Source organism: Coffea arabica, chromosome 8c (assembly GCF_036785885.1).
Source record: "Coffea arabica cultivar ET-39 chromosome 8c, Coffea Arabica ET-39 HiFi, whole genome shotgun sequence".
Classification (NCBI taxonomy): Eukaryota; Viridiplantae; Streptophyta; class Magnoliopsida; order Gentianales; family Rubiaceae; genus Coffea; species Coffea arabica.
This window is the reverse complement of record NC_092325.1, coordinates 32,690,122-32,713,423: the sequence shown is the minus strand read 5'-3', so window position 1 is coordinate 32,713,423 and position 23,302 is coordinate 32,690,122. Positions and strand designations below refer to the sequence as shown.

General features: G+C 36.1%; 2 long non-coding RNA genes across 3 annotated transcripts; both read right to left on the bottom strand.

Moving 5' to 3' along the window:
- Positions 1-11,600: 11,600 nt before the first annotated feature.
- Positions 11,601-14,440, bottom strand: LOC140013925 (uncharacterized). 2 transcript variants are annotated; one of them, XR_011820778.1, is made up of 3 exons: positions 14,244-14,440; positions 12,550-12,624; positions 11,601-11,766 (listed from the first exon to the last, which is right to left on the bottom strand). It is a non-coding gene; the product is annotated as an uncharacterized lncRNA (long non-coding RNA). The 2 variants fall into 2 exon arrangements; XR_011820779.1 differs by lacking the exon at positions 12,550-12,624.
- A 4,605-nt stretch (positions 14,441-19,045) lies between these two features.
- On the bottom strand, positions 19,046-20,930 carry LOC113706707 (uncharacterized). Its single transcript, XR_011820415.1, has 2 exons — positions 20,802-20,930; positions 19,046-19,182 (listed from the first exon to the last, which is right to left on the bottom strand). It is a non-coding gene; the product is annotated as an uncharacterized lncRNA (long non-coding RNA).
- Between the last annotated feature and the right edge of the window lie 2,372 nt (positions 20,931-23,302).

Here is a 23,302-nt window from a genome sequence, read left to right as displayed (position 1 = left end):
ATCCTAGAGCTGGTTCTCCGCAAAAAATGGAGACAATTCCAGGGTTAAGGTTATCCTCTGTCGCTGATACCCTAGCTGCCACCACCGCTGCAAAACTCTTTGATGGAGGAAGAGCGCCGTCCTGCCTAGGCAAGTTCATGAGAACCACGGAAGCCCGATTTGGCAGCAACGAAGAACGAGAACCACCGTCCTTGAGTTTTGATATCTATCTAATAGATTTTTAGTGTCCCAATTTCTTTTGAATATTCAAGTTGTGAACTTTCGTCACATGTACTAAAACTGTCAAATAATTATGGATTTTATGTTTTATATGGTGATAAATTATTTTGACAATTAAATAGTGGCCAATTATCTAATCATGTAAAATAATCATGTCGACTAGAGAATATATATAAATACTTATAAATAAATGAACAGTAAAATCAAATTAGATCTCACATTATTGAATAAACCAAAATCTTAACTATCCTCTGAGTAGAGTAGGAATTTAGTCACTTTCAATGATAGAATCGTAGCCAACAAAAAATTAGGGTTTATTGTTAAAGACAAAAAGATAAAATTAAAAGAAAGAAAATCCAAAGGGAAATAACAAGCTGTCCCTTTTTTGTTCATGCATGACTCGTCCTATAAAGGAGCCACAACTCTTTTTGTTTCATAGCTTTCCTAGTTCTAAAAGTAGTAAATTTTCTTTTCTATTTCTTATTCTACTTAAGATAATAAATTAGAAAAAATTAATAAACTAATCAATTTCTAAATTTGATAGATCATTGCCCAAATCAATCAGCACCTCGAGTTGAAAACTAATATAATGACTCGAGAAACGGTTGATGCAACTCGTGTCTCTTGAATTTCAGCATCCGCTTGATCCTGTAAGACATAGTCGCGCTTTGCAAAATAAAGTCCTTTAAAAAGTACACTTTAAACTCTTTTTTACTTTTAAAAGTCCTACAAGTTATAGCAAATGTCAAATATGAGTAGAATCGAGCACTTAACATAATATTTGGTCACAATCAAAGGGAAATATTCACAAATAAATCACATAATTAGCTCTCTAATAATATGGAATTGTTTATTGTTAATTGATGAAATCTTATCATTATTACTGAATGGCATAAAAGAAGAGTAATGTTGAAAGTTATTTGACTTTTGTAATGAGACTCTTATTTTGGGACAATAAAAATGGAAACATGACATTAGTAATAGGATGGATGAAGTATTTGAATATAATTATGATATAAATATTTACCATTTTAAAAATAATCTCTAAAAAGATCATCACCTGAATTCATATTGATTGACTGCTACTTGGATTCTTGAAGTTTGGAGATGACATTCTAGATCAACATGTATTCACTTATCCTTTGAGAAAAGTCTTCAGTTTCTATTTAGTATCTTTTTTGACGATAAGATATTAAGAAAGAACTATTTTACGATATCTAAATATACAATAAAAGAAATACATGTGACTCGAGGTCCATAACCCTACTTATAGATAACTTTTCTATTATCTTTTGATATTTCTATTTCACCCTAACATAAAATAGAAACTATCCTTAACTCTCTATACATTAAAGGCCCATATCCTATTAAATATATTACAACCCAAACTACAATAGATCATTATAATTGGATTTAATCTTATTTGATAGTCTGCAACACACAGGGTTTGTTTGGATTGACTTGATTCCAGATAAAATAATTTACTTCACAAATTTCAACCACCTTTTATCTTTCCAAACACAGTTTTATCTCACATACATCAAATCACAAAAAGTACTACAGTAATTATTTTAAATAAATCATCCAAATAAACTCCTATCTAAACAAACTCACAACTATTCATATATAAGTCTAACATTGAATTGAGGATCCAATAATTTTTCACTTGAACTATACATGTAATTTTATAATTATATTTTGCAAAATAATCGTATAAACTCAACTTTTCTATCATTACTAAAATGTATCTACAACCAATTTGATCAATCAATTACACTAACATAGGATCAAATAGTATTTATTATAGTTTCGCAAGCCATCAATAGTTGTGTATGCTGATACAATGGAATAACATAAATCATATAGCATGAAAATTTCATATAATGTGATCTTAACATACATATTTTTAACTAGTCAACATTAAATTTTTGTGAGATCAAATCATACCAAAATCAAAGCGCGAATAAATCAAAACTTTATTTATACAGGAAATATCCTTAAAATATAAATAACTAAAAAAAATATCAAAGTCATCAGAACATTTAGAATAATGAACTTTCACTAAAATTGAATATCATTTAGTAACATGACACCCATATGAACAGTGTGCTCATGAAATACTTTGGATTGCAATCTCTTAAGAAGTGGATCTACAATCATGAATTTTGTTTCGATATACTTTATAGCTAATTGTCAATATTGAACTTTTTTCTTCAAAAGCAAGGAATTTGATGTCTATATGTTTCAATTTTGCTGAGTTCCTATTATTATTAGAATATTTAACTGCTGACTTATTGTCACAAAATAATTTGAATGACCTTTAAATGCCTTCCATTACACGTAATCCTGGGTCAAAATTTCATAGTCAAATTCTATTATTGGACTTCTTATAATAAGTTATGAGCTCTAAAGAAGTTACAAGAGACTGTTTAACACTCTTCTAGGATATGACATCCTTAGCCAACAATAGGTACAACCTGATATTGATTTCATACTATCTTGACATCCAGTATAACTAAAATCAGTATATCTAATAATTTGAACTTATTTGACCTCCGATACATGAGTATGTAGTCCCTTATTCTCTATAAATACAACAAAAATTGTTTAGTTGCTTTCCAATGGTTTAATTTTATATTGTTTAAATATCTATCCAATATTTTAATAATGTACACAATATCCAAACCCATATAAACCTGAACATACATTAGACTCTCTCCTACTGACGCACAAGAAATCTTCTGCATTTTTTTTTCTCAAAAACACTCTTAAAGACACAAATCGAGACTAAATTTGTCTCTCTTAGCCACATGGATATCATTTGATTTGCAATTTTACATGCCATACTTTTTAAAAATATTTTCGATATAACTTTTTTGTAATAGTCCAAGAATACTCTAAAAGCGATCTCTGTGTATCTGTATGCCTATCAAAAAAAGGCATTACCAAGATTTTTCATCTTAAAATTTTTAACTAGAAATCTCTTGCTTTCATGCAATGAGTCTAAATCTTTGCTGGCAAGCAAAATGTCATCAATACATAATTCCAAAAAATTATACATACTCCCATAGAACTTATGGTATATGCAATTATCGATCAAATTCATCTCAACATTGAATAAGATGATTACTTGATGAAACTTGAAATACTATTGTCAAGATGTTTACTTGAACCCATAGATAAATTTCTTAAGTTTGTAAGCTATAATTTTTTATCTTCCGATACAAATTTTTCTAGCAGCTACCATTGAGAAATGCCGTATTTACGTACATTTAGTATAACTCAAAATTGAAATGCACCATTAATGTTGTTATAGCTGTAAAAGATTCGTTTGAAAAAATAGGAGAAAAATTTTCTTTATAGTCACCTTCTTTCTATCTAAAATCTTTTGAGACAAGATGAGATTTATACCTCTCTACATTGCCTTTTGAATCTCTCTTAATCTTAAATATTCATTTACAATCAATGGATTTCACTCCTTCTAGCTATGAGATAACAGTCCATACGTCATTATCTTTCATGGACATAATATCTTCATTCATGGTATCAATCTACTCTTGAGAGTTAGAACTCTCCATAGTTTGACGAAAGTTAATTGGATCATCTTTCATCAGAGAAAAACATTATAATCATGTGGCATTGCACTTCTCTTTTTTCTGGTGGATCTTTTTAATGGCATTGGTTCTTGAGGTGGTAAAGTGTATTCTTCTAGAACAATTTCTTGAATGAGAGATTCTCTAACATTGTCTTGATCTGTTATGTCATGAACAAGGTCAAGAACAGGATTTCAAATAAGTACAAACAAGATCAATAACACGTGGAAATATTAACATATTTCTCTTTAAAGATAAGGTTTCTGTGACGCCCCCACTTCTCCCTAAGGCGAACCAAAGGGTATCCGCGGGACGCCTGCCTAGCTCTCGCCAGGACTCAAGCAATTCCATTTAAACTTATTGCCGGACCACACCAAATGAGTCAATAACTTAGATACAATAAATGCGGAAGCGTTCAAATTTAATAAAAGTCATCCGATATCCAACCCGCACATCGGGTGTTCAACAACCATCATATATCCCAACTATACATCATGCTCCAAAAGTTACATTCGGATTCCAAAATACAACCCAAAAGCCAAGACAAAGTCAAAAGTAATAGAAACCCTAAACAAAAGCGTAGCAGGAAGGTTTCTTCGATACATCGCCAAGTTCAATCCTGTTAAGGAAAACAAATCTACAGGGTGAGCAAAACGCTCGTGAGGCCAAGAACACACATGCAGGCACATAGCTCAGGTAACAAGCCAAGTAACAATTCAAGTAATAAATTGCAAGTAATTAATAATGCCAACAAAATGTAACCAAAACAATTCAAGGATATGGTAGCTCTCAGGAGCTAAGTTCCACATTTTGCCGATGTCATTCGTATATCTCCCTGCGTTGAATCTCCGTCAACCGGGTTGATATTTCATATCCGTAGTTCACCACTTACTTCTCATCCGTCCACCATACACCGCTTCGGGCTCGCACGATATTTAGAAGGCTATACTCCACGAGTATGCCAAGCAAGATCTCTCAAATAGATCAAGCTTATCATGTAATTCTCATGGCTCACCAAGGTTCCCGACCAAGCCCATGCCGGCTCGAGTTCCAAGGTCGGCCTATGAGTTTGGGCGTCCCCCATGTATCATGTAAGTGTCGAGGAGATTCACTCCAACGACGTATGCAATCATAGCATACCATGTCATGTATTCAAGCATTTGACAGGTTTAAGCAGGCATTTCAAGTCATGTAACCAGGCAAATCATGTTAAGCATGAGTCATTCGTTTCAAATGAGAACGAGTGCAATCAAGTACACACTCGACTCCATTTTTGTCAAAATCGAATAGGCTACGCATGTAATCAGGTAAGTCAAGCATGAATCAAGTCCTTAGAGTTCAAGTAATCATACACTTGACACTCACCAAGTTCTGCAAGCAAGTAGGTTGGATTGAGAGTTCAAACTTCCACGGTAGGGTCCTCTTGGAGATCATCGTGCGCGCCTGAACATCGAATAGTAGATAATTACTATAGGTCCCTAGGTGGTGAGAAAGTTTGAACACGAGTAAGGTTCGGAAATATTTTGAAAACTTCGTTTGGCTTGTCTTTAAAGTTGGATTTCCAAAAGGGTGCAGGACTCAAGTAAAATCGGATTATTATCCTTAAAATCATTGGTTGGAAACGAGTACGAGCGAAACAATTGCTAAACGAACGATCGAAATCGGAAGTGGGCTGGCCACGTCACAATCTGGCCGGAACCTGGTCGGATATCTGGCCGGATTCTTGGCCGGATTGGAGGCAGTAGCCATCCTCATTTTTTTTTCAAATTCCAACTACAATCCAGCCGCCTATCCAGCCAGAAACTGGCCAGATTCAAGGCCGGATTCTAGAAAAATGCTTCCCGCGCGGATTTCTTTTGAAATTCCAGAATTTTCAATTTTTGGAAAAATCTTTGAAAAATCATAACTTCCTTTCTACTAGTCAAAAATTGATAAACTTGGTACCGTTGGAATCGTTTTTGAAAGTAATAAAAGTTCCTAGAAGACACTATTCCATGAATCTAAATGGAAGGTATTCAAAAAAAGAGTTTAAAGTTGCTGTCCCAGATCACCCAGGATTGAGCCGGGGTTGGTTTTTCGCTAACTTTGGAAATTCGGCAGAATTCACTCATTGCAAACCAATCCTTGAAATTTATAGCTCAATTAGAGGTGCAAGTAAGGTTTAGGGTAGAACAAACAGATCGAGAATTGGAGTTTCGAGCACCAGGATATGGTAGCTCAAAGTTGGGAAAAATTCAAGACTGTTACAAAATTTCCAGATTTGGTTCCGACTTTGGACCTTTTGTTAAGTGTCGAAACGGACTTGAATTGATACCAAATTTTGTAGTATAAAACTTCTATATGAAGGGTATCTCTCTATCAAATTTCATGGAAAAATACCTTCGGAAAGGTGGTTAACCCAATCAACCAAAATTTGGAAAAATTCTCAAGGTAATCTGTCCTTAATCCTTTTCTTCCCAAATCCAAACGTTTGGCTAAGAAAATCCTCCAATCATGGTTCATATGTGAAAAGAAAGTTTAAGAAACATTCATGGTACATTTGGTGGATGTTTAGCATCAAGAAATTCATTTAGTAAGACCACCACAAATGTCACGTGAAATCTGTCCAAATCCAAGGCTTTCAAGAACAAAACAGTCACCGTATTTTGATCATAACTCACTCAATTTAACTCGGATTTGAGCATGGTTGATAGTGTTAGAAAATAAATTCATAGGTCTATAATTTCACAGAAGAAATCGTTTTAAGTTTCAGCATGCAACTAGCTCGAAATTAAGCCCAAAGTTGCAGCATCATCAAATCATTTTGGCAGAACGGCGAAACAGGGCAGCTGAATTCAGATGAGTGGTGCGGTTCACACACATGGAACCAGAACATGCATTATATACCATTGGAAAGATAAGAATGTCTAGTTTCAAATGCCGCTAACAGCACTTGATTTCGACGTCAGAGTACGGAGTTATGGACGAAATACGAACACTGATCTGGATTACGACGAAACCGTTTTCCAGATTACTAGCTTTGGAAATAAATTCGTTTGACCAACCAAAACTCAGTATTTTTCAATGAAAATTTTTACACAACTACTAAAACATATAAACAACACAATCAAGCCATTAAATCTTCAAATTTCTGCATTAAAGTGATCGAACAGAGCAGGGGTAAAATGGGAACTTTTTGCTTCAAGAGCTCAATACAGTTTCTGGCGATAATGCACTTCTAAGCTACTTCTTTAAGCACTAATTTAACAATAAAACCATCTTCAAACATCATCACAGCCATCAACTCAAAGTGGGAGTTCATAGAGCCCACATTTAACAATTTCCAACAATAATAAGCTACCCATAAGCATAATCAAGCTCTTAAGTGTAAGTTAGCCTTCATTGAACTAGATTTGAAGAGTGGATCATGGTTACCTTACTTGTGTGCTAAAAGGTCAGATTCTGGTGTTCAAAAGTCCCAAGAAAAACCGTGAGTGTGCAGCTCCTTCTTTGTCCAAGTGATGAGCTAAACGTATGTGAAGTTTTGGTTGAATCTATGGAGGTTTGGTAGTGATTTTTGTGAGCTTTGCAGAAGGAATGGTGAAGAGCTGCGGCTGCAAGCTATCCGTCCATTGCAGCTAGAAGAATGAAATGTGGTTCTGATTCCTTTGCGTACAAAAGACGCTTGACGTCTACTATTTTAAGTACGTAAAATTTAATTGCAACTAGTGCCCTACTCGCGCGTTTTGTGTTCAATTTCCCTTAAGTTTGTTGCACTAGTGCACTAAACCTCTAGGGCACTTACATTCATATGAATATTATTCATTCTTAATTGTCCCAAAATAATGGTCCAAAGTCCCTCAATTAAGCGCGCACGTGAAAACACGTATTTCCAATTTAGGCGCAATAAAAATTGAAACCTTTGAGAAATTCTTATAACGATCGTACCACTAACTATCACTTCAGTATTTAAACCTAAATTTACCTATTTTAGGACCATTGTATGTGTCTTAAATTTTTGAGCTTATTGTACTCCCAATTGGCTAAAGTGTTTAGACACGTTTTCACTTTTTCACTAAACAAGCTTCTAAGAAAATAATTTTTTCAAACGAGATACTTTAAAAATATAACGAAGCTATAAAACCATGTACTTAGGTCTAATAAGGATAGAAAATAATATTCGGGGCAAAAATCCAAATAGATAATTAATTGAGCCAAAATTAGGGGTTTTAAAAATAATAATTTTACGAGTTCTCACGTGAATTGAGTATTAATTCCGCCATTAACCTTTCTTAATCTATTATTGATCGTTCTTAATTCTTCAATATTAATACACTCCCGATTCAAGTATAGCCTTGAAAAACGTGCACCCGTCGTTCCGGACTAAACAAATTTTCGAAAAGCGAATTTTTCAACAAAACGCTTTAAAAATATAAAGAGGCGTCATTCCATATAAATGGATTTAAAATTGTCGAAATAAATAATTCGAAGAAAATGAGTGAATAATCATTTAAATATTCCAGTAATATTCTATAAAAATAAGAAAATTTTCGGGTCCTCACATCCTCCCCTTCTTGAAAGGAATTTCGTCCTCGAAATTCATACTTAGAACAATATCATTCCCTTCATGGTTAAGCCTATCAGATCAATCATTGACTTACATTTTCCAACTCACTCCAAATCATGAGTTGATTACTTTCTTCCGAGAAATTTTAACTCTCAGAAAGGTATATACAATCACCTCATCATATATTATTAATATACATTCTAAACCATCCTTTGAACCATCTGTATAAATCACAAAATCACCTCATCCGCTCGGTAAAGCCAACACAAGTGCACTGGTTAAACGATTTTCACCTTCAAATTCTTCCTCACATTTAGAATCTCAAATAACTTGTCAAGTCTCGTATCCTTAGAAGTCCCTGATCAAACCAAGATAATATTCGACTACCTCTAAAAATTCCAAATTTCGGTAGGATTTTCTAGTCATTTCCTCTTAAACAGCTTCCACTTAAGCTGAGTTAACAACAATTTCTTCCTTAGATATTATATAACTTAGAAAGACTATTTCTTCCCATCGAATTCACATTTATTGGACTTAACAAAAGTTAGCATTCTCTCGGGGTTTGTAAAACTACCATCAAGTATTTTTTCATGATCTTCTCAAACTTTAGGGTATATTAATACATCATCAATAAATGCCATCACAGATTAATCCTATTACGATTTAAAACCTTGATGCATTAATGTAATAATTGCTGCTAATACATTAGTCAACCCAATTGGCATAACTGAAAATTCAAGCATCCCCATCTTGAATTGGAAGTGGTTAAGCACATTAGTTTCTAGGATTCCCGGTTAGTAGTAACTCTATTTTAAATCCCTTATTCGCTGCTCTTGACCCTTGATTATAATTCTCGTTTATGTGAGGCTATGGAGTATTTGTTCTTAATAGTCTCATTGTTCAAATCTCAATAATCTATGTATATATAGCCTCAAGCGTCCATTCCAAATATAACATCCGGTCCTTAATCGTTAGGCTCATTCAAGCCATCAAATATTTCCTTTCACTCATCCAAATCTCACAACTTTTAATATCTCAAGTTGGCGATCAAACATTGGATCCCATCTTCAACCCTAAGTTCTCGACCTCCCTTTTTTTTTTTTCCAGAATTCAGCCAATTTAGTTTGAAATTCCAACTCCTTGTGAAGAACTTCTATTTCTATACGCATCTCTTCCAAAATTTTCATTCATCCATTTTCTTAATCCTGACTGTTAGCCTATCAACTGCTCAAGCATCTAAATAAGTAGCAAATCAGAATTTGAAATTCAACTATCCACAACCTGTAAAATCTCACGCATCTAAGTCATCCAGATATATTTACTCTTCTCTCTCCTCGAATGATACTTAAGAAAATCCACACACATGACTAAAGTAATACCTCTTGATATAATGATATGTGCTTCCCTTCTAAGGTCTTACTCCCGTGTGTAGTGAAACCATAAATTACATGCCATATGAAACTAGGACTGTCAATGGGGCTGGGCCAGCCCGAGCTCGGCTCGTTCGGCCCGACAGAAAGCCCGATGAGCCCGATCATTTAGTGAGCCGGTCTGAGATTGAGCCTAAAAATTAGGCCCGAATTAAATGTGAGCTGAGCTTGGGACTTATTAGGCTCAAACCCGATATAGGCCCGGCCCTTTAATTACCTATATATATAATATTTATATTTTGATATTATGTATATTTATATATCCAAATATATTTTTACTAAATACTAAATATATATATAAATTACAAAACACAAAAATACATCTAAAGATTCTTTCATGAGATTTCTTGAGAGCCAATATTAGTAATGCATAACTAAATCTCTAATTTTTCTTATTGGTTGAGTAAATTTTTGTATTGGCATATTATTGGTTGATTTTTTTTTGGTCTACAAACACAAAAATCATCAAGCATATTTGGATTTAAATCACAAGATTATAAAAAAAGTTTCAACTTTTAAAGATGTATTGGCTTATGATCGCATGTTTTATTACTATTTTTCATGCATTTTAAATGGATTAAATATAAATATTGTTGAAAAAATTTTTGGTTTATATACTTTTTAAGAACTATTGTTTGTTCATGTTTAGTTTTAATATTATAGTCTTGTAAATGTTAACTTAGTTTTACAACTTAATAGTTATAGTAATTATATTAAGAAAATTAAGGAGTAATAAGTGAGCTTGGGCTAAGCCCGATTAAGGCTCACAACCCGAATATTATGTGAGCTGAATATGAGTTTCACATTTACGAATCCGAAACTCATAGCCCGAAGCCCGAAAATGTTTCAAATTAAATGAGCTGAACTTGAACTCATCAAAGCCCGGCTCATTAGGCCCGATTGACAGGCCTATATGAAACAAGTTCCAAATCCTAACAAAAAAACTGTTACGCACTAGCAGGACCAAAATCCCTTTCCTCAAAATTTTGTCTAAATCAAACCAATCATGACTTACAAGATAAGGTCAAGACTTTTGATGTATTTTGAATGTATCTGTGGCAAAATGCGATTCAAAATTTTCAAAATTAGAGTTAAAGATACAAATTTTTCTTCACGACCCAAAACTAAATTTTCTTAGTAAGAGATTTCAAATAATGTTTAACCACAATCGTCAATACATATTCAAACTCTCTCAAATAGATTTAAGAATATTAATCATGCAACTTAATGCATGATTTTTAAAACATATACATAATAATCATAACACATACATGGAGGGTGTTCCAACACTTTTCCTCAAAATTTCGAGTTAAATCTATGTTCGAGTAAGACGTATATTTTAGAAATTACCTTTAAGAAAGATAGGTAAACATGTAGGTTCATATTCGCATAACCTGTGATCCAATACCTTTACCACCCTTTTATCCAACCAAGAGTTAACTCTACTGGTACATAAAACCCGATCATTTCTAATATCTGATTCATAACAAATAAGCATTCATGTTCCTAAGAAAGATTCGAACTTGAACTCTATCTGATTTCGAGTCTCAAACGAGTTCAAAATGTGTATACATATATATATATATAAATTTTGTGAAAAGTAAAACAAGTAAATCTGGGTATAGTATTAGTCAAGTAAAATTGAAAGCGCTTTTGTTCAAGTAGAACAAATTGGTAATGAGTTCTGTGACGCCCCCACTTCTCCCAAGGGCGAACCCAAGGGTATCCGCGGGACGCCTGCCCAGCTCTCGCCAGGATTCAAGACAAATCAAATCGAACTTAACAATACATACCAAATACTACGAGTCAAAATAAAGAAAAGTCGCTTCCTTAACTAAATATTTAAATCTTACATCATGTTCACAAAAGATACATCAAGTTCCAAAATGCAACCATTAAAAGTCGACTACACATTTACAGTCCCGATTCCAATCAAAAGTATAATCTAGTCGGCTTTACCAAAATCTTCCAATCCAACCTGTTAAGGAAAACAAACTAATAGGATGAGCCAATACTCAGTGAGGCCAAGAAAACACACATGCAAACACATAATCCAAGTAGCGACAACAATTACATTGTAGGTAAGGCTATCAAATTCGAATAATTCACATTTCGAATAGGAAAAATAAACAGAAACAATTCAAGGATACTGTAGCTCCCAGGAGCTAAATTCCACGTAGTCGAGTCGAAGTCTTGATCACATCTCACGTTGACACTCCGTCAACCACATAAGTATCAAATCCGTAGATACACCACTTTCCTTCGAATCCCGTCACCGTTACACCCCCTTACCGGGTCCGCTCATCAAAGTTTTTGATAATACTCGAGTATATCATGGCAATACTGCACGAGTAATGCCGAGCAAGATCTCTCCAATAGATCATGCTCTACGAATATCTCATGGTTTGCTAAGCTTATCGACCAAGCCCATGCTGGCTCGATTAGCAAAGTTAGCCAACGAGTTTTGGGCGTCCCCCGAATATGAATACGAATACGAATATAAGTCGATGAGCAACGCTCAAATCGACGATTCCAAATAGGAATCACAAATACGGATCACATATACGAATCACATGTATAAATCACATCCATATTACCATGTATAAGTTGGATACGAATTCACATAGCAAAATTCGAATATAATTTCATTTGAAAGAGAACGAGTGCGATAAAGTACACCCTCGTCTCAAAATTTCAAATTTACATAACGGATAAGAAACAGATAACCACTTAACAACAAGTTCATGCACTTGACACTCACAGTGATTCAAGTAGCGAGTTCAAATGATGGTTTAGGCGTCTCCCGTGAGATCCTCTGGAAGGTCCTCTTGAGCGCCTGAGCATTTAATAGTGAATTATCATTCACACATCCCAATTATCAAGGAAGATTGTGCACTAGTACAATCTGGGGAAATTTCATGAAAATGAACCTCAATTACTAGTAAATCGAGATTAAAGTGGAGTTTCTTAATGTACAAGAGCAATCGAGTTTTGTTATCTTGGAAATCAAGCATAAACGTTCAAATATTATCAAAGGAATAAGGAATACTTGAAAAACTCCATTTCCTTGAAATTCAGAAAATTTCAGTTTTGATACGATATTTTGAAAAAATCGTATCTCAGATTTCACATATCGAAAATTGGAAAAATTGGTACCGTTGGAAACCTCTTCCAAAGTACTAAAAGTTCTTAGAAGACACTTTTCCATGAATCTAAGTGGAAGGTATTCAAAAATGAGTTTAAAGTTGCTGTTCCAAATCACCCAGGATTGAGCCGGGGTTGGTTTTTCGCTAACTTTGAAAATTCAGGAGAATTCACTCGTTGCAAACCAGCCCTTGAAATTTGTAGCTCAATTAGAGGTGCAAGTAAGGTTTAGGGCAGAATAAGCGGATCGAGAATCGGAGTTTCGACCACCAAGATATGGTAGCTGAAAGTTGGGTAAATTTCAAGACTGTTAACAAATTTCCAGATTTGTTTCCGACTTTGGACCTTTAGTTAAGTGTCGAAACGGACTTGGATTGATACCAAATTTTGCAATATAATACCAAAATATGAAGGGTATCTCTCTATCAAATTTAGTAAAAAAATACCTTCGGAAAGGTGGTTAATCAATCAACCAAAGTTTGGAAAAATCCTTAAGGCAATCTGTCCAAATCTAATGTTTCAAAAACGAGGCAGTCGCCGTATTTTGATCATAACTCCCTCAATTTAACTCGGAATTGGGAATGGTTGATAGTGTTAGAAAATACATTTACAGGGCTAAAATTTCACAGAAGAAATCGTTGCAAGTTTCAGCATCCAACTGGTTCGAAATTAAGCCTAAAGTTGCAGCATCATCAAATCATTTCGGCAGAACGGAGAAACAGGACAGCCGACTTCAGATGAATGGTGTGGCTCACACACATGAAACCAGAATGTACACTATACACCGTTTGAAACATGGGAACGTCTATTTTCAAATGCCACTAACGGAACTTGATTTCGACGTCGGAGTACGGAGTTATGGACGAAACACGAACACTGGTCTGGTTACGACGGCAACCGTTTTCCCAGATTACTAGCTTTGGAAATAAATTCGTTTGACCCACCAAAGCTCAGTATTTTTCAACGAAAATTTGTACACAACTACTACAACATGTAAACAACATAATCAGGCCATTAAATCCTCAGTTTCTGCATTAAAATGACCGAACAGAGCAGGGGTAAAATGGGAACTTTTTGTTTCAAGAGTTCAATAACGTTTATGGTAACAAAGCACCTTTAATCTACTTCCTTAAGCTCTAATTCAGCAACAAAACAATCATCAAACATCATCACAGCCATCAACCCAAAGTGGGAGTTCATAGAGCCCACGTTTAACAATTTTCCCAACAATACAAGCTACTAAAGTGACGATTCTAGCTCAAATGCATAAATCAAACTCCAAAAGACAAGTTTAAGGTGATGGATTACTACCTACTTTGATGGCTGGTTAGGACAGAAGTTTCGGCCCCTTTGAAGCTTGAAGAACCGTGAAAGCTCCTCCCTTTTCCAGCTAAATGTGTTGTCCAAGACTTAGGCTAAGTGGTGCTAAATTTTTAGAAGATTCGGTGGTGATTTGCATGAGTTTTGGAAGAAGAAATGTTGAAGGTTTCGGTTGTCCCTTTTGCTGCTGCTATCCGGCCATGAAACTTTGCAGAACTGAAATGAGATTGCTGGTTCCTTTGCGTACATAAGACGCTTGATGTCTAATATATTAAATACGTCAAATCAATTACAACTAGTGCCCTACGCACGCGTTTTGTGTTCGATTTCTCTTACGTTTGTTGCACTAGTGTACTAAACCTCTAGGGCACTTACATTCATATAAATATTATTCATTCTTAATTATCCCAAAATAATGGTCCAAAGTCCCTCAATTAAGCGCGCACGTGAAAACACGTATTTCTAATTTAGGCGCAATAAAATTGAAACCTTTGAGAAATTCTTATAACGATCGTACCACTAACTATCACTTCAATATTTAAACCTAAAATTGCCTATTTTAGAACCATTGTATATGTCTTAAATTTTTGAGCTTATTGTACTCCTAATTGGCTAAAGTTTTCAGACACGTTTTCACTTTTTCACTAAACAAGTTTCTAAGAAAATAATTTTTTGAAACGAGACACTTTAAAAATATAACAAAACTATAAAACCATATATTTAGGTCTAATAAGGATAGAAAATAATATTCGGGCAAAAATTCAAATAGATAATTAATTGAGCCAAAATTAGGGGTTTAAAAATAATAATTTTACGAGTCCTCACGTGAATTGAGTATTAATTCCTCAATTATCCTTTCTTAATCTATTATTGATCGTTCTTAATTCTCCAATATTAATACACTCTCGATTCAAATATAGTCTCGAAAAACGTGCACTCGTTGTTCCGAACTAAACGAGTTTTCGAAGAGTGAATTTTTCCAACAAAACGCTTTTTAAAAATATAAAAGAGGCGTCGTTCCATATAAATGGATTTTAAATGATCGAAATAAATAATTTGGAGAAAAATGAGTAAATAAATATTTAAACAAACTACTAATATTCGATAAAATAAAATAAAAAATTTCGGGTCCTCACATCCTCCCCTCTTTAAAAGAATTTCGTGCTCGAAATTCACACTTTGGATAATAGTCATACCCCTTAAGAGTCATGCCTTTCAAATTAATCACTAACTTACACCCTCCGATCCATATATCACAATTTCTATTTACCCAATTAGTAGTCAAACTTTGATTCTATCTTATGAATCTAGGGTTTTGCAAAAAGTGTGTACGGTACTAGGTCACTGAGAACCTTAGATAGACAATTAAAAGAAAGAATCATACCTCCAATGACTTTAGTAGAATCGGAAACATGTTGATAGCCTAATGCATAAACCCTACCTGGTGCATTAGATCGACTTCCTCCAACACTAGGCTGCTTAGCGGCTGACTTTTCAGGCCTTTGGGTACTCCCGCCTTCTTTTGATACGGTCAGGCATTTCGATATCTGGTGCTCGGTACTACCACAATACAAGCACTTCCCTTGTTTTCTAAAACAATCATTCTCCGTATGGTTGAGCTTGCCACAATAACCACACACGACTTGGGGAGCCACAGATTGACCACTTGGAGGTGTCCCTCTCGATTGACCTCGTCCATTGCGATCTCCTCTTGATTGAGTCCCTTTTGGCATGTTAGATATCTCCACTCCACCCGTTCCTTTTCCCTTTTTAAAAGGTGGGGCATTCTTATCTGCCTGTCCCGAAGGGTTACTAGAAGTGCTCCTCTTCTTAGCATGAAAGTCTCTAACTTGCAGCCTTGCACTCTCGACTCTCTGTGCTTTTTCTAAAATTTCAGTGAACGTAGAGATTTGGGCTGCAGCCAAACCCTCCTGGATTTCTACATTAAGTCCCTGCACGAACCGTCTAATCCTCCTCCGTTCATTAATCACCAATTCAGAAACGTACTTAGAAAGCTTAGTGAACTTTCCCTCGTACTCCGCTACACTAAGGGTTCCTTGTTTCAACTTGATGAATTCATCCTCCCTTTTCTCTTGGATTAAGGGCGGAAGAAATTTCTCATTAAATTCCCTTGTGAAATTCTCCCAAGTCCAAGGGGTTTGAGTTCTCTCCCATTTTCCTCTTATCAGATCCCACCAAGCACGGGCTACTCCCTCAAATTGGAAAGCAGCGAAATTCACTCGCCTATCTTCAGTGTAGTCTAAAGCAGCGAATATGTTGGTCATCCTTTCTAACCAATTCTCCGCTACCTCAGGATCAGGTTCGCCAAGAAACTTAGGCGGGTTAAATTTTAAGAACCTCTCTAAGGCTCTATCCTCACCTCTTTCCTGACCCCCAGGTTGGTTAAACGGTCCTGGATCCTGTCTATCAGCCAAACGCTCTAGAATATCAGTCATCTTATTAATGGCAATAGCCACTTGATTACCCTCGATATTTTCCTGACCTTGGATCGGTGCAGTTGCCGATCCCTGGTCATCCCTTTGAGGTTGGGCCTGTCTAGTCCCTCGCCCACGACCTCGACCACGGCCTCGACCACCTCTTAGTCCTTCCATGACCTAGGCGTGCCTAGTGCAAGAAATAATAAATTATGCGATGCATAACAAAAGCAGGAACCACTCAAGAAAACATTGGAATTAACAATAATTTACATTAATTAGCATATCAAGTTCATACAATTAGCAAGTCATGGGGTAGTCACAAAAATATAGCACACAGATGCCACAAGAGTACTTTTAATCACATACGACTAAAGTAAAGTCAAATGCCTCAAAAGTAGGCCACACAGTCATACAAAAAAAATGCAATGGCCTCAACACTAGCATCACCCCAGCTAAATCTAACTACATCAGTCAAAAGGGGCTAAATTTTTTTTTTCTCGTTTATTTCCGACTCATATCAAACAATTGGATCCTATTGAGTTACATAGGACCATCCATCAATCTTTCTCTATCTCTCTCTCTCTTAGGCTCAACTACATTCTACTTCTCTCTAGTGAATATTGTCCCACACTCAGTTAAAATATTCTGCGCCAGATGTCTCATTTTTCTTACTATATGAACTGGACATTCGTTGACCTCCTGCACTTGTTCTCACAAAACATTAGTCCGTTCTTGTTCTTCGCAAATGGAGATCTTAAATTTTTAGCATTGCCCTCAACTCTTAATTACTCGGGTACAAGAATTCGAAATAAAATAAGTCACATCTCGAGCTGGCCAGTCCCAAGAGTAAATCACCATATTTAAGATTCCTACCCAACATACATATCTAGTCTTTCCCCAAGTATTACGATAAAATATTTATACCTATCACATTCATGATTCACAGCTTACACTCTAAAAGAGTACTTAAGTCTTTACTCATTCATATGATAAGGACCATAATACCATTTGGCCCAATCTCACCCCGCGCAAATACCACGCGAAGCGGCTCTGATTTTTTTTTTTTCTACAAGTGGTCACTTAACTTTCAAACCAGTCCCACAGTCCGGCATTCTAAACTTCAAATTTAGAATACACTACAAAGATCTGAAGCCTAAACTCTGATACCAACTGTGACAGTTTTCAGGGTCACATCACGGGGTACCTATCAGCTTGCCACCCGCACGCGGGCATCCCCTACGGAGAGTTTCGCTTCGTGACTCTTCACGAACGAGAGGCTCGGGGCTTTTCCAGACGAAGGACTTAAAGTCCCAACTGTCGGCATATGGTTCTGATACCAACTGTGACGCCCCCACTTCTCCCAAGAGCGAACCCAATGGTATCCGCGGGACGCCTGCCCAGCTCTCGCCAGGACTCAAGACAAATCAAATCGAACTTAACGATACATACCAAATACTACGAGTCAAAATAAAGAAAAGTCGCTTCCTTAACTAAATATTTAAATCTTACATCATGTTCACAAAAGATACATCAAGTTCCAAAATGCAACCATTAAAAGTCGACTACACATTTACAGTCCCGATTCCAATCAAAAGTATAATCTAGTCGGCTTTACCAAAATCTTCCGATCCAACCTGTTAAGGAAAACAAACTAATAGGATGAGCCAATACTCAGTGAGGCCAAGAAAACACACATGCAAACACATAATCCAAGTAGCGACAACAATTACATTGTAGGTAAGGCTATCAAATTCGAATAATTCACATTTCGAATAGGAAAAATAAACAGAAACAATTCAAAGATACTGTAGCTCTCAGGAGCTAAATTCCACGTAGTCGAGTCGAAGTCTTGATCACATCTCACGTTGACACTTCGTCAACCACATAAGTATCAAATCCGTAGATACACCACTTTTCTTCGAATCCCGTCACCGTTACACCCCCTTACCGGGTCCGCTCATCAAAGTTTTTGATAATACTCGAGTATATCATGGCAATACTGCACGAGTAATGCCGAGCAAGATCTCTCCAATAGATCATGCTCTACGAATATCTCATGGTTTGCTAAGCTTATCGACCAAGCCCATGCTGGCTCGATTAGCAAAGTTAGCCAACGAGTTTTGGGCGTCCCCCGAATATGAATACGAATACGAATATAAGTCGATGAGCAACGCTCAAATCGACGATTCCAAATAGGAATCACAAATACGGATTACATATACGAATCACATGTACAAATCACATCCATATTACCATGTACAAGTTGGATACGAATTCACATAACAAAATTCGAATATAATTTCATTTGAAAGAGAACGAGTGCGATAAAGTACACCCTCGTCTCAAAATTTCAAATTTACATAACGGATAAGAAACAGATAACCACTTAACAACAAGTTCATGCACTTGACACTCACAGTGATTCAAGTAGCGAGTTCAAATGATGGTTTAGGCGTCTCCCGTGAGATCCTCTGGAAGGTCCTCTTGAGCGCCTGAGCATTTAATAGTGAATTATCATTCACACATCCTAATTATCAAGGAAGATTGTGCACTAGTACAATCTGGGGAAATTTCATGAAAATGAACCTCCATTACTTGTAAATCGAGATTAAAGTGGAGTTTCTTAATGTACAAGAGCAATCGAGTTTTGTTATCTTGGAAATCAAGCATAAACGTTCAAGTATTATCAAAGGAATAAGGAATACTTGAAAAACTCCATTTCCTTGAAATTCAGAAAATTTCAGTTTTGATATGATATTTTGAAAAAATCGTATCTCAGATTTCACATGTCGAAAATTGGAAAACTTGGTACCGTTGGAAACCTCTTCCAAAGTACTAAAAGTTCTTAGAAGACACTTTTCCATGAATCTAAGTGGAAGGTGTTCAAAAATAAGTTTAAAGTTGCTGTTCCAAATCACCCAAGATTGAGCCGGGGTTGGTTTTTCGCTAACTTTGAAAATTCAGGAGAATTCACTCGTTGCAAACCAGCCCTTGAAATTTGTAGCTCAATTAGAGGTGCAAGTAAGGTTTAGGGCAGAACATGCGGATCGAGAATCGGAGTTTCGACCACCAAGATATGGTAGCTCAAAGTTGGGTAAATTTCAAGACTGTTAACAAATTTCCAGATTTGGTTCCGACTTTGGACCTTTAGTTAAGTGTCGAAACGGACTTGGATTGATACCAAATTTTGCAATATAATACCAAAATATGAAGAGTATCTCTCTATCAAATTTCATGAAAAAATACCTTCGGAAAGGTGGTTAATCAATCAACCAAAGTTTGGAAAAATCCTTAAGGCAATCTGTCCAAATCTAATGTTTCAAAAACGAGGCAGTCGCCGTATTTTGATCATAACTCCCTCAATTTAACTCGGAATTGGGAATGGTTGATAGTGTTAGAAAATACATTCACAGGGCTAAAATTGTACGGAAGAAATTGTTTCAAGTTTCAGCATCCAACTGGTTCGAAATTAAGCCTAAAGTTGCAGCATCATCAAATCATTTCGGCAGAACGGAGAAACAGGACAGCCGACTTCAGATGAATGGTGTGGCTCACACACATGAAACCAGAATGTGCACTATACACCGTTGGAAACATGGGAACGTCTATTTTCAAATGCCGCTAACGGCACTTGATTTCGACGTCGGAGTACGGAGTTATGGACGAAACACGAACACTGGTCTGGTTACGACGGCAACCGTTTTCCCAGATTACTAGCTTTGGAAATAAATTCGTTTGACCCACCAAAACTCAGTATTTTTCAACAAAAGTTTGTACGCAACTGCTACAACATGTAAACAACATAATCAGGCCATTAAATCCTCAGTTTCTGCATTAAAATGACCGAACAGAGCAGGGGTAAAATGGGAACTTTTTGTTTCAAGAGTTCAATAACGTTTATGGTAACAAAGCACCTTTAATCTACTTCCTTAAGCTCTAATTCAGCAACAAAACAATCATCAAACATCATCACAGCCATCAACCCAAAGTGGGAGTTCATAGAGCCCACGTTTAACAATTTTCCCAACAATACAAGCTACTAAAGTGACGATTCTAGCTCAAATGCATAAATCAAACTCCAAAAGACAAGTTTAAGGTGATGGATTACTACCTACTTTGATGGCTGGTTAGGACAGAAGTTTCGGCCCCTTTGAAGCTTCAAGAACCGTGAAAGCTCCTCCCTTTTCCAGCTAAATGTGTTGTCCAAAACTTAGGCTAAGTGGTGCTAAATTTTTAGAAGATTCGGTGGTGATTTGCATGAGTTTTGGAAGAAGAAATGTTGAAGGTTTTGGTTGTCCCTTTTGCTGCTGCTATCCGGCCATGAAGCTTTGCAGAACTGAAATGAGATTGCTGGTTCCTTTGCGTACATAAGACGCTTGATGTCTAATATATTAAATACGTCAAATCAATTACAACTAGTGCCCTACGCACGCGTTTTGTATTCGATTTCTCTTACGTTTGTTGCACTAGTGCACTAAACCTCTTGGGCACTTACATTCATATAAATATTATTCATTCTTAATTATGCCAAAATAATGGTCCAAAGTCCCTCAATTAAGCGCGCACGTGAAAACACGTATTTCTAATTTAGGCGCAATAAAATTGAAACCTTTGAGAAATTCTTATAACGATCGTACCACTAACTATCATTTCAATATTTAAACCTAAAATTGCCTATTTTAGAACCATTGTATATGTCTTAAATTTTTGAGTTTATTGTACTCCTAATTGGCTAAAGTTTTCAGACACGTTTTCACTTTTTCACTAAACAAGTTTCTAAGAAAATAATTTTTTGAAACGAGACACTTTAAAAATATAACAAAACTATAAAACCATATATTTAGGTCTAATAAGGATAGAAAATAATATTCGGGCAAAAATTCAAATAGATAATTAATTGAGCCAAAATTAGGGGTTTAAAAATAATAATTTTACGAGTCCTCACGTGAATTGAGTATTAATTCCTCAATTATCCTTTCTTAATCTATTATTGATCGTTCTTAATTCTCCAATATTAATACACTCTCGATTCAAATATAGTCTCGAAAAACGTGCACTCGTTGTTCCGAACTAAACGAGTTTTCGAAGAGTGAATTTTTCCAACAAAACGCTTTTTAAAAATATAAAAGAGGCGTCGTTCCATATAAATGGATTTTAAATGATCGAAATAAATAATTTGGAGAAAAATGAGTAAATAAATATTTAAACAAACTACTAATATTCGATAAAATAAAATAAAAAATTTCGGGTCCTCACATCCTCCCCTCTTTAAAAGAATTTCGTGCTCGAAATTCACACTTTGGATAATAGTCATACCCCTTAAGAGTCATGCCTTTCAAATTAATCACTAACTTACACCCTCCGATCCATATATCACAATTTCTATTTACCCAATTAGTAGTCAAACTTTGATTCTATCTTATGAATCTAGGGTTTTGCAAAAAGTGTGTACGGTACTAGGTCACTGAGAACCTTAGATAGACAATTAAAAGAAAGAATCATACCTCCAATGACTTTAGTAGAATCGGAAACATGTTGATAGCCTAATGCATAAACCCTACCTGGTGCATTAGATCGACTTCCTCCAACACTAGGCTGTTTAGCGGCTGACTTTTCAGGCCTTTGGGTACTACCGCCTTCTTTTGGTACGGTCAGGCATTTCGATATCTGGTGCTCGGTACTACCACAATACAAGCACTTCCCTTGTTTCCTAAAACAATCATTCTCCGTATGGTTGAGCTTGCCACAATAACCACACACGACTTGGGGAGCCACAGATTGACCACTTGGAGGTGTCCCTCTCGATTGACCTCGTCCATTGCGATCTCCTCTTGATTGAGTCCCTTTTGGCATGTTAGATATCTCCACTCCACCCGTTCCTTTTCCCTTTTTAAAAGGTGGGGCATTCTTATCTGCCTGTCCCGAAGGGTTACTAGAAGTGCTCCTCTTCTTAGCATGAAAGTCTCTAACTTGCAGCCTTGCACTCTCGACTCTCTGTGCTTTTTCTAAAATTTCAGTGAACGTAGAGATTTGGGCTGCAGCCAAACCCTCCTGGATTTCTACATTAAGTCCCTGCACGAACCGTCTAATCCTCCTCCGTTCATTAATCACCAATTCAGAAACGTACTTAGAAAGCTTAGTGAACTTTCCCTCGTACTCCGCTACACTAAGGGTTCCTTGTTTCAACTTGATGAATTCATCCTCCCTTTTCTCTTGGATTAAGGGCGGAAGAAATTTCTCATTAAATTCCCTTGTGAAATTCTCCCAAGTCCAAGGGGTTTGAGTTCTCTCCCATTTTCCTCTTATCAGATCCCACCAAGCACGGGCTACTCCCTCAAATTGGAAAGCAGCGAAATTCACTCGCCTATCTTCAGTGTAGTCTAAAGCAGCGAATATGTTGGTCATCCTTTCTAACCAATTCTCCGCTACCTCAGGATCAGGTTCGCCAAGAAACTTAGGCGGGTTAAATTTTAAGAACCTCTCTAAGGCTCTATCCTCACCTCTTTCCTGACCCCCAGGTTGGTTAAACGGTCCTGGATCCTGTCTATCAGCCAAACGCTCTAGAATATCAGTCATCCTATTAATGGCAGTAGCCACTTGATTACCCTCGAT